We start from the raw sequence: 11,536 nt of genomic DNA on the forward strand, positions 1-11,536 counted from the left end.
TCATGTCCTAAGGGATTGTATAGGTAAGTTTGTTGTAGTTTATTTTGATGACATTCTTATATATAGTAGGTGCCTAAGTGATCACATAGGACACTTAAGGCAAGTCTTTAACATTCTTAGGAAAAACCACCTTTTTGGAAACTTAGAAAAATGTACCTTTTGTGTAGATAGTGTAGTATTTTTAGATTTTATTATTAGTAAAAAAAGGGTTCATGTGGACCCCGAGAAAATCAAGACCATCCAAGAATGGCCCACTCCTAAGAGTATTAGAGATATTAGGAGCTTCCATGGGTTGGCTAGCTTTTATAGGAGATTTGTTCCTAATTTCTCCACACTTGCCTCCCCATTGAATGAATTAGTAAAGAAAAATGTTGAGTTTTTATGGGGAAAGAAACAAGAGAGAGCCTTCCTATCCTTAAAGGATAAGCTCACCCATGCACCACTTCTAGCTCTTCTGGATTTTTCTAGAACTTTTGAGTTAGAATGTGATGCCTATAGGGTTGGCATAGGAACGGTTTTGTTATAGGGTGGGCACCCAATTACTTATTTCAGTGAAAAACTTAAAGGTTCCTCCCTTAATTACCCTACCTATGACAAAGATCTCTATGCTTTGGTTAGGGCCCTTCAAACTTGGGAACATTATCTTATTCCCAAGAAGTTTTTCATTCATAGTGACCATGAGTCACTAAAATATTTGAGGGGTCAAGGAAAACTCAATAAAAGGCATGCTAAATGGGTAGAGTTCTTGGAACAATTCCCATATGTGATCAAATACAAGAAAGGGAAAAATAATATTGTAGCTGATGCCCTTTCAAGGCGACATACTTTGCTAGTCTCCCTTGGATCTCAAATCTTGGGATTTGATCACATTAAGGATTTTTATTCCAATGACTTAGATTTTAATGAATCATATACCCAATGTTTAGTAAAGCCTCAAGGAGGTTTCTATGTTTCTAAGGGGTACTTGTACAAGGAAGGACAAATTTGTATACTCCAAGGATCCACTAGAAAACTCCTTGTAAAAGAAAGTCATGAAGGTGGACTTATGGGGTACTTTGGAGTTGATAAGACTCTAAGCTTTTTAAAAAGAAAAATTCTTTTGGCCTCATCTGAGAAGGAATGTTGAGAGGTTTTTCTCTAGATGTATAGCTTGCTTGTGTCGCAACCCGAAAATTTCTAATCTCGCGACCTATGGTTTATACATCCTTTTGAAAGTCTCATAAATTAAGGAATGCCCGGAGACCAGACTAATCCTTAATCAATGGTTTTGAAAATAGGTTCTTAGGAGTTGCCACCAATGTTTTACTCAAAACATTGGAAAAAGAAAAGGTTTTTTAAAGTCCAATAATGGCCTTGGTAACCAGCATTGGGCTCAAGGGTCGGTTACGTGTAGGGAAGGTATTAAGCACCCCTACAACGCCCTTAATCGGTACCCTATGACAAAGATAACATTATAAACAATAATAATATAAATATTCAATCCCTTTTTATTGATGCTTATTTACATGCTTCAAAATTTAAATGCAAAAATTGACTCTAAAATATCTACATGATTCTAGGTGCTTTGTGGCAACCTTTCACACTGCACAAATGCCTCACAAATCTCAAGAAATACAATAGGAGGGAGAGAGAGAGAAATTTCAAGCTTTAAGGAGTCTTGGACGAAATTTAGAGGCCTTGAGAATTGTGCCCCAGTCATCTATTTATAGACATCAAAAAGTTGTCATAACGGCCTGTTCCAAAATCGGAACATCCCGTTCTGGATCCAACCGTTCTGTGTTAATTTTATAACTGGAACGGCTCTTTCTGAAACTAGAATGGCCCTTTCCAGAGATGAGATTAACACATAATAGACTTGGTTGGAACGGTCGTTCCAAACAAGGGTTTTTAGGCCTTTTTAATAACTTGGAATGACCCATTCCAGTTTTGGGAACGGCCCGTTCCAGTTACGATTTTAGCCCTTTTTCAGGAGCTTGGAACGACCTGTTCTAGTTTAGGAACAACTCGTTCCAAACTAGGGTTTTAGGCCTTTTTAGGAACTTGGAACGGCCCGTTCCAAATTGGGAATGGCTAGTTCCGGTTTTGCAACAACCCGTTCTTGGCTACTGAAACTAGCTTGTTGGGCTTTTAGGCTTTATGATGTCATGTCCTGTTATTTCCATGCTTGGGAGCTTCATTTCTTTGATGATAGACGTCCATTTCATTACTTTTATTGGTCTGAACGAAATTGGGTGTCTACAATTGCCCCTCTTTACTTATCCTTTGGAATAGCTATGTGTTGCTTTTCTAAAGGCAAGTAAAGACATAGACATTTCGTCCAAGTCTTCTCTTCGTCTCTTTGGTGCTGGCGTTTCTGCGTTGTTTCCCTTGGATAGGTGTATTTTCTCGTATCCTCATCCTTTAGAGTAGTTGAGTGTTGGTTGCATACTCTATTGGGTAACAAGGCTGACAAACTGTACACCTGATCTTCAGTCTTTGAGTAGAAGCTCCATTATTTCCCTTATGATAATGTGTTCCTTTATTTTTAGCTTGTTGAAGAGGGAGTATTTTCGTAGCTTAGCCTCTCCAGGCTGGACTGATATTTTAAGGCTTTAACCAGCCCACTGCTAGTTCTAAGGTCAGGTAACCCTCTTTATTGTTGTAGTATTTTTTTTGCTCAACCTCTCCAGGCTGGACTGATATTTTAAGGCTTCAATCGGCCCACTGCTAAGGTCAGGTAACCCTCTTTGTTGTTGTAGTATTTTTGTAGCTCAGCCTCTCCAGGCTGGACTGATATTTTAAGGCTTTAGCCGACCCACTACTAAGGTCAGGTAACCCTCTTTGATGTTGTAGTATTTTCGTAGCTCAGCCTCTCCAGGCTGGAATGATATTTTAAGGCTTTAGCCGGCCCATTGCTAAGGTCAGGTAACCCTCTTTGTAGTATTTTCGTAGCTCAGTCTCTCCAGGATAGACTGATATTTTAAGGCTTCAGCCGGCCCACTACTAAGGTCAGGTAACCCTCTTTGTAGTATTTTCGTAGCTCAGCCTTTCCAGGCTGGACTGATATTTTAAGGCTTCAGCCGGCCCACTGCTAAGTCAGGTAACCCTCTTTGTTATTGTAGTATTTTCGTAGCTTAGCCTCTCCAAGATGGACTGATATTTTAAGGCTTCAGCCGGCCCACTACTAAGGTTATGTCTTGAGTTTTGGTTCATTTTATGCATTCTTATGAACTTTCCTTGTGTGTTTTAGGATTCCTTGTTTTAATTGGTATTCATTTGTTTTTCTTTTAGGTTTTGAGTTGCATATGAATATGAAGAACATGCTTTTTGATTTTTAAATCCATCTAAGTTTTGTCTAGTCTTGTTATTCCTTTTGTCTACAAAGATCTATGTATGTATGCCAAATACTTTGCATGAATACAGGAACAAAAAATTTGTTACATAGCATCAAGGTGGGCATGGCATTTAGAAGCTTTTTAGTTGTCATTCATGCATGCTATTTAGTCTTGGCATGTTCCATGTGTTTCTAAGCATCCATATGTAATTTGATTCCTTGCACATGCATTCAATTTTCAGCCCACTTTCCTTGCATTCCCATTTGAATTTGGTCAATATTTGATGCTTTGTTACCTAAAAGAATCTAAGTGTGTGTGCTGGAAAATTTTGCAAAAAAAATTGTACCAACTAGTAAAATACACTTTCCACTCAAAAGACTCTTTAAGAACTTCTAAGAAACCGCCACTTCTCACTTTCTTATTTCTCCAAAATTTGACCTAAAATTTAACCATACACAAATGCAAAATCCAAGCAACAAAAATAGGGCTGAAAATTGAAAACAAATCTGGACCTAAAAAGAGAAAAAAATATTGATGAGAAAAAGAAAGGAAAAATAGAACAAAAAAAAATTGTTTGCCAAAAGGACTTATTGCTAGACTTGTGGACTTGGACCCTTACCTTACCTATGCTTTTGGAGTTGGACTTATGACCTTCATGGACTTATTTTGAGACCTTAGAAGTGGATGGACCAAACCATATGAAAGACCAAATCAAGTGGATTAAAATACTTAATCTATTCTAACACCATTCTAGACTATTCTCTCTGTGTGCTTTCTTTTAAATTTGCCTTAATTTTACATTGTCATTTCTTGACATCTTTAAGTATTGTATTATAAATTCTCTTTGATTTTAGCCTTTATTTAATTGTCCCTTTTCATTTTTATTTTCTTGGACTTTTGCTCTTGGGTTGGTTTCATTTTGGTTGTAGGTGAAGAATACTCCTAGGCAACTAGCAAACCTTTGGTGGATTGAGTGGAGGAGCCATCTGAATCTATGCCTACGCCTTTGAAGGGATTTAAACCTCTAAAAGGAGTGACTAAACACTTGGAAAGGCTAACTCAAGTTTTTTCATTGGTGTAGGACTTCAAGAGAAAGAAATCTAACCAAGAATTGGTGACTAATTTTGGTTTTGCCAATTTTGTCTCTAACCACTAATCTTCTTTGTAACTTTGTTGTTGATTCTTGTAACTTATTTTTTACTTTGTTCATAGCCTTTTTAAGGGGTGTCTTGAGAAGCCTTTGGTGTGATCCCATCTCCCTTTGGTTGGTTATTTTTACTTGTAATAATTTTCGAGTAGTTGGAGGTGATTTGAAAGCCTCCACAAAGGAACTTTGACTAGCATATGTTATATAGCTTTCTTTCAATTCCTCTTAGGTAGTATAATTACCTTAGGTTTCTTGCTTCATTTAGAAGGCTACAAATTGCTTACTAGGGGTTTGTGCACACACACTTGGTTCTTGTACAAAATTGTTTTATGAGAAAAGTATAAGGAGGCTTAGTGATTTTTACTTGAAAAGGCTTGGATATTAAGTGATTCTTTGTAGTCCACCTCTCTTGATAGATCAATTTGTACACTTAGGCCTTCTAATACTAATCTTGCACCTTAAAATTGTTTGTGAAAACCTTTTATCACTTACTCTTTGAGAAAACTTTTAAAACTTTTTTGTGAAAACTTTTTTTGATCAAAGATGTGTAACGACCCGGCTGGCTACTACACTTCCAACCACCGCACACCGGAAACACTAGACAGAATAGAACGAGTATATAATTATAGGGTCTAGAATATAAATATATACAGAGTTCCAATCCAACTAGAGTTAGAGCGTACAAAAGAAATTACAATCAAATGCTACTATCCCAAGTAGCTACACCTAAAAAAAAAATCATAAAAGCGATCAGCTCTACTGGTCCGCCGAAGACTCATCATCAGACGCCCACCTATCCCTGCTTTGCTCCCATACATAGTATGATCATTGCAGTCCAACATCATGGAGACAACAGAAGGGTAAGCTAGTGCAATTAAAATTCAACATACAAATATATATATATATATATATATATATCAAGATAAATAAACAACAGATACAGTTATCAGCACATTGTACAGCTTATACCACTCAATAATATCAGCACCGCAATGCGTCAATATCAGCACTGCTTAGCAGCAACAACAGCACCACTCGAGTGGCTATAACGGCACCACAAAGCGGCAACAACAGCATCGCCTTAGCGGTTAGAATCAGCACCACATGTGTGGCTAACAACAGCACCGACTTAGCGGCTATAATATCACCCAACTCAGCATAGCTCAGCACAGCACAACACAACACAGCATAACACAGCACAGCAATTCAACAAAATTATTATTTTCTACAATTCATCCCAACAGTCTATATGATGGAAATCTAATCCCCAAGGATCCATTTGGAATAGGTAAGACCAAGAAAGGTGAAGGTTGATCCAAGGAGGCTCACCCATGAAGACCATTGGGCCTTTAACTAGGTCCATGGTTAGGAAGCTAGAGAAGACTTCTAAAGAGGAGGTGCTTCAAAGACCTTTGCTCATCATGAGCATTGATTATAGTTCCTCTTATTAGTCTCTTAAGTTTCCATTGTACATACTTGTATAGTTGTTTTCTTGTACCTTGTATATAGTAGATACTTGTATAGGTGTATTTTTGCCTTTGTATTTGTGAGGCACTTTATTTCCTTTTTAGTAGCTATTGTATATTGTTTCTAGGGTAGGTTACTTGGACACTTGGACTCCATTTAACCTAACCTAGAAATACATTCTTTTCTTAGTTTTCTAGTAGTAGGATTGGGAGTGGCATTAGCAAGCTAGAGAGTGCCATTAGCAAGCTAGAGAGTGTTACTAGCAATTTAGCCAAAAGGTGGTCCTAGGCTAAAAATTTACATATTGGACTTATTTTACTCCTAATTTTTCATAGATTTGATTTAGCTAGGTTCCATTCACATTGAATGAACCTAACTAAACCAAATTAACAATTTCAAAACCGGTTGGAGTAAATTAATTCCAAAGAGCCACCCACCTAGATGTGTTCACACTTGTGTTCACACTTGTGTTCACACTTGGCCAAATTGCTTGGTTCTTCTCAAGCTTAGAAGCTTGAAGCACAAGCTTCTCCTTAGCTTGCTTACTAAGCAAGCTAAGTGAGTAGCTTGCTCTCCAAGCCTCTAGACCATGGATGGTTAGCTAGACCTTACCATGGTTCCTAGTGAACCATGGTTAAGACTAGCTTGCTCTCCAAGCTTCCTACTCCTATATTTTCGTTTTTCCTTCATTGTAAAAAACTTTTGATGTAATTGAGATTGTATATTCTGAATAGAGTTCAGATTTCTCTCTTCCAAAAGTCCCTAAACCTCTTTGAGTGCATCCAATTCTCTTATCCCTTTCATAGAAGAGTGTGGTGAGAATTGAAGGGGCTTATCTCTTCTTCAAGGAGTGGCGCCTCTTGGGAGTGTTTCTCCACCAACCGTGGTGGCCTTAAGGCCTCCTCCTCCATAGGAGACCTTAACCAAGCATAGGAAGAATCAAGGAGTTCAAGATCTAGGGAGGAGCTTGAAGGAAACTCAACATCAATCCGGGTCTCCAACAAGTTTTCCATCATTTGGTATCAAGAGCTAGGTCTCCTTGGTAATTTCGTTCCTATGCTTCTTTGTCTTGTTTGTTCGGTTCATATCAATATTAATATGTGTCTTTGCTGTTCTTCCATGTATTTCCTTTTTGAGTCTTGTGTTTGTGTGCCTTGAGTGGTTCTTGTGTCACAACTATAAATCTATAGAACACACTCACTTTGTCTTGCTTTTCTTGATTCATTTTATAATTTCTTGTGAATCAATCTTTGTATATGCCCTTAGGTATTCTTTGTATGTCTTTTTAATTGTTTTAGGACTTCTTTTATCTCCCTTTGGACTCCTATAAATTCGGACTAAAAAGAAACTCCTAAAAAGAAACAAGATTACAAGCTTCTTACATTTCTTAATCTACTAGTTTTGTCTTAGAGTCATGAGTAGTTCTTTTACTTGTCATTAAATCCTTGTTGTGCCTTTTTCTTTTTGAATCTTAATGTGTTAACCTCTCTTCCTATATTGTGTCATTGCTGGTTGAACATTAAATAAATCTTAGTGTGCTCATAAAAGATTCCAATGCATGTTATTAGACCTAACATGTTCTAGAGTCAATTTTTGTGAACTTCTTTTGCTAATAGTTTCTTAGCAATTTGTGACCAGCAATTCCTTGTGTGTTTTGTGCTTGTTTTGACAAAAAAAAACAGAGGTATAAGTGTATTGAAAACGAAAATTAAAGTGTACAAAAGAAGTTAACAAACTAGTACAAAAACTAGTAACATTTTGTGTTGAAATTTTTGACTAGTACACTTACACTTCTACTCTTCTTGTTCTTCTTTTCTCCACCACTTGGAAACCTCTTTATTAATTGTTTGGCCTCTGTTTGAAGTGCTTACTCACTGTATTGAAAGAAAAGAAAGAAAGAAAAGAGACAAAAATAGAAAAAAAAAAAAAGAAAACAAAAGAAAAATTCTAGAAAAATCAAAGTGAAAACTAAACAAATTTTGTAGCACTTGGCCTTGAATTTTTGTGTGAATTTTTGTGAGGTTTGCTTGCTGTCCAGTGGTTGGAAAAAGACCTTTAAACCTTCAAAACAATTGCACAAATTTTATTTTAATTTTTGTAATCCATTCTAGTGCCATTCTTAGGTTTAATCCTTTGTGTGCTAGCCTTTGAAATTTGCCTTTATTTGTTGCTTTGTGTCTTCTTGGCTCTCTTTGTTTTGTCACACTAATTCCTATTAGAGTATAGCCTTTTCTAAATTGTGCTTTTCAGTTTTCATTCATTGGCCTCTATTCTCTCTTGTTTGGTTGCTATTCCTTGTGAGACATAATTTTTCTTCAAGCCATCACACTTGGAAGGAAGGCTTAATTGAGACATATTGGATCATCTCAAAGGAGTTTATACTTGAAGGAGATTGAGGTACACCCAACCTGAGTGAAACACCTTTGGATAGGCTAATTTGTTTGTTGTTTTGCAGCCAAGACTTGTTTTCATTTTAGGTCACAAATTAGAGACGGATTTGGAAACAAAACTAGTGACGGATTTGGCTAACTTGGTGAAGGCTTGGTGGAGACCAATTTGGGAAGCTTCCCCTTGACTTCAAGGCTGTTCCAAACCTGTCCTAGCTGCCCTTGGTGGAAAATTCTTCAAGAAGATTTTGTTTTGTTTAGTTTCCTTGTCTTGTAACTCATTAACCCTACCTTGGGTTAGTTTTGTTTAATTTTGCTATTGTATACAAACCTACATTTAGGAGTGGTTGTTTGGAACATTGTTTAAGTTCCACCACTTCCTAAATAGTTCTAAATAAAGTCTAATATACTCGGTTAGTACATGTGGAAGGGTCCCCAAAGGCTTTAAGTGCCATTTGGGCTTCCATTAGGACACGCCTAGCTTTATTGCTTTCATAATTCGTTTAGACTTGTGGAAGTGTCCCAAAAAGCTTCAAGTGCCACTTGGACTTCCACATTAGGACCCTACGACTAGTATATGCTTTACTTGCTTTCATTTTTACTTGTTTAGCTACTAAGTTCATTTTAGAAGGCTTCATTTGCCTACTAGGGGTTACGTGCACACACACACAACTACTTAACTTGTTTGTGTGAAAAATTTGTTTTGTAAGAAAGGTATAAGGGGGTTTAGTAATTTCCACTTGAAAAGGCTTGGTTATTAAGTGGCTCCTTGTAGCTCACCTCCCTTGATAGTGCAACTTGTATACTTAGACCTCCAAGTACTTAGTATTGCACCAAAAAGAGAAAATCTTTTGTGAAACTCTTTATCACTCATTTACAAAATTCTTAAGATTTTTGAAAACCTTTCTCTTGCAAAAATGAGTGATCATTCTCATAAGAGTAGTGTGCATGGTCATCATTCTCCTAAGAGTCATAAAAGCACTAAAGATGAACTTAGAGAACTTAGGAAATATATTAGGAGAAAAGAAATAGAAAATGAAAAGAATAATGAAACAATAAGAGAGTTGTTGAATAAGCTTGTGGTGGGGGGTAAGACTAGCAAACCCCATGGCAATAAGGGTCATGGGCCTTCCAAGCCCAAAAGACATGATGGTGAAAGGCCTTCTAGGTCTCATAGGCATAAACATGAAGAAGAAACATCTAGGTCCAATAGTCATCAATCACACACTCACCCATCCTCAAGTGAAGGGTTTTATAGTAGTCACCATGATGATGGCTTCTATCAAAGACCCCCTAGGCATCATAGGCCTAGGCATGAAACAACCTCTTCTAGAGAACCTAGGTTTGATCTTCCTCCCTTCCATGGAAAAGACAATGTTGATGACTACTTAGATTGGGAGATGAAGGTTGAACAACTCTTCACTTGCCACAATGTGAGTGAAGAAAGAAGGGTTCCCATGGCCACCCTTAGTTTTCAAGGGAGTGCCATGCATTGGTGGACTTCCCTAATGAGAGAAAAATAAATTATGAGAGAGCCCTCCATTAAATATTGGAATGAACTTAGGAGTGCCTTAAGGAGAAGGCACATTCCTCCTTATTTTGAGAGGGAGTTAATGGACAAGCTCCAAAGACTCCAACAAAGGAACCTTAGTGTGGAGGAATATAGGCAAAAAATGGAGTTTCTTATGCTTAGGGCTGGAATTAGGGAAAAAGAGAGAACCACCATTGCTAGGTTTCAAAGTGGTCTAAACCTAGAAATTAGGGACAAGGTTGAACTACTACCCTATAGAGACCTAAATGAACTAGTTCAACTTTGTGTGAGGGTAGAGCAACAACTTAGGAGAAATCCTAGCCTTAGGAAGGAATCTACCTCATACCCTAGGAAGGACTTCAAGAAGGAGGGTCAATCCTCATATTCAAAGGATAGACCACTAGAAAAAGAAAAATTAGAAAATAAAAACCTCCTAAGTCTTGAAAAGGAGGAAGAAAAGTTTATAGAGTTGGAAGGAAGTGTCCCTTCCAAGGAAGTTGTTCCTAGAAGTCAATTTTCAATAAATCATTCAATAAAACAATGTCTTCTAGTTGAACAAACTCTTTTCCTTCTCTATGTTAAAAAGACACTAATCTTGGAAAAGAGTAAGGAGGATAGTGTCTCCTCCAAAAATCTTGTGATAAAGGAAAGTCACTTTTCTATTAAAAATGATTGCAAAAAGACTTTTCTTCTTCACAAAGATTTTAGCTCTTTTTCTAATGCTGCCACAACCTTAGAGCTTAAGATCCACAACCTAAACATTTTTGAAAATAAAGGATCTCAAGTTCTTAGTCTTGTGAAGAAGGAGTGGATTTCACCTAGTTCTACTACTTATGCTACTACTTTGGTGGTGCCCAAAGTAGACAACCATTGTTTATTTATGACTTCTCTTTCTTTAGTTGTTCTAATAAAGCACCCAACCTTTGGTTTATATTGTTTATTAGATACATCTCAAGGTGTTTTATTTTCTATTTTTGATCTTAAGGGAAGTTCAAACTTCTTTGAACTTAACTTGACTACTTCCCTTCAAGACCAAATTAGAGTCTATGACTCTTTTAAACTCTTTACACCCTCATCCATGATGTATCTAACATATAATATGATCAAAGGTTGTCTAGGTAGTTTCCTTATTATATTCACTTTGTTTTCTTGTAGAAGCCTAGGTTACCACATAGGGTACTTTAGGCAAGATATCTTAGTATATAGGACTACTTCATTAGTTTCTTATAGTTTTAGTACTTTAACATCTTTTGGATTTAGTTTTACACTTAGACTACACTATAGTGAGGATCCTATTCTTATGCTTAGAGAACCCATCCATCCAAGTCTAAGAACCCTTGGTAGTACTATAGAAGGGATTCCTCATAGGGTGCACTTTCCACATGTATTATATGCATATTTTATTACTAATGCTTTGCTTCTTATTTTTGTAGGTGATGCTATCCTTGTTGAAGGACCACGGGATTTGAGGACAAATCCTTTCGAAGGGGGAGGGTATGATGGAAATCTAATCCCCAAGGATCCATTTGGAATAGGTAAGACCAAGAAAGGTGAAGGTTGATCCAAGGAGGCTCACCCATGAAGACCATTGGGCCTTTAACTAGGTCCATGGTTAGGAAGCTAGAGAAGACTTCTAAAGAGGAGGTGCTTCAAAGACCTTTGCTCATCATGAGCATTGATTATAGTTCCT

The sequence above is a fragment of the Cajanus cajan genome, chromosome 6 (genome assembly GCF_000230855.2).
Source record: "Cajanus cajan strain Asha chromosome 6, NIPB_CcT2T_4, whole genome shotgun sequence".
NCBI classification, from domain to species: Eukaryota; Viridiplantae; Streptophyta; class Magnoliopsida; order Fabales; family Fabaceae; genus Cajanus; species Cajanus cajan.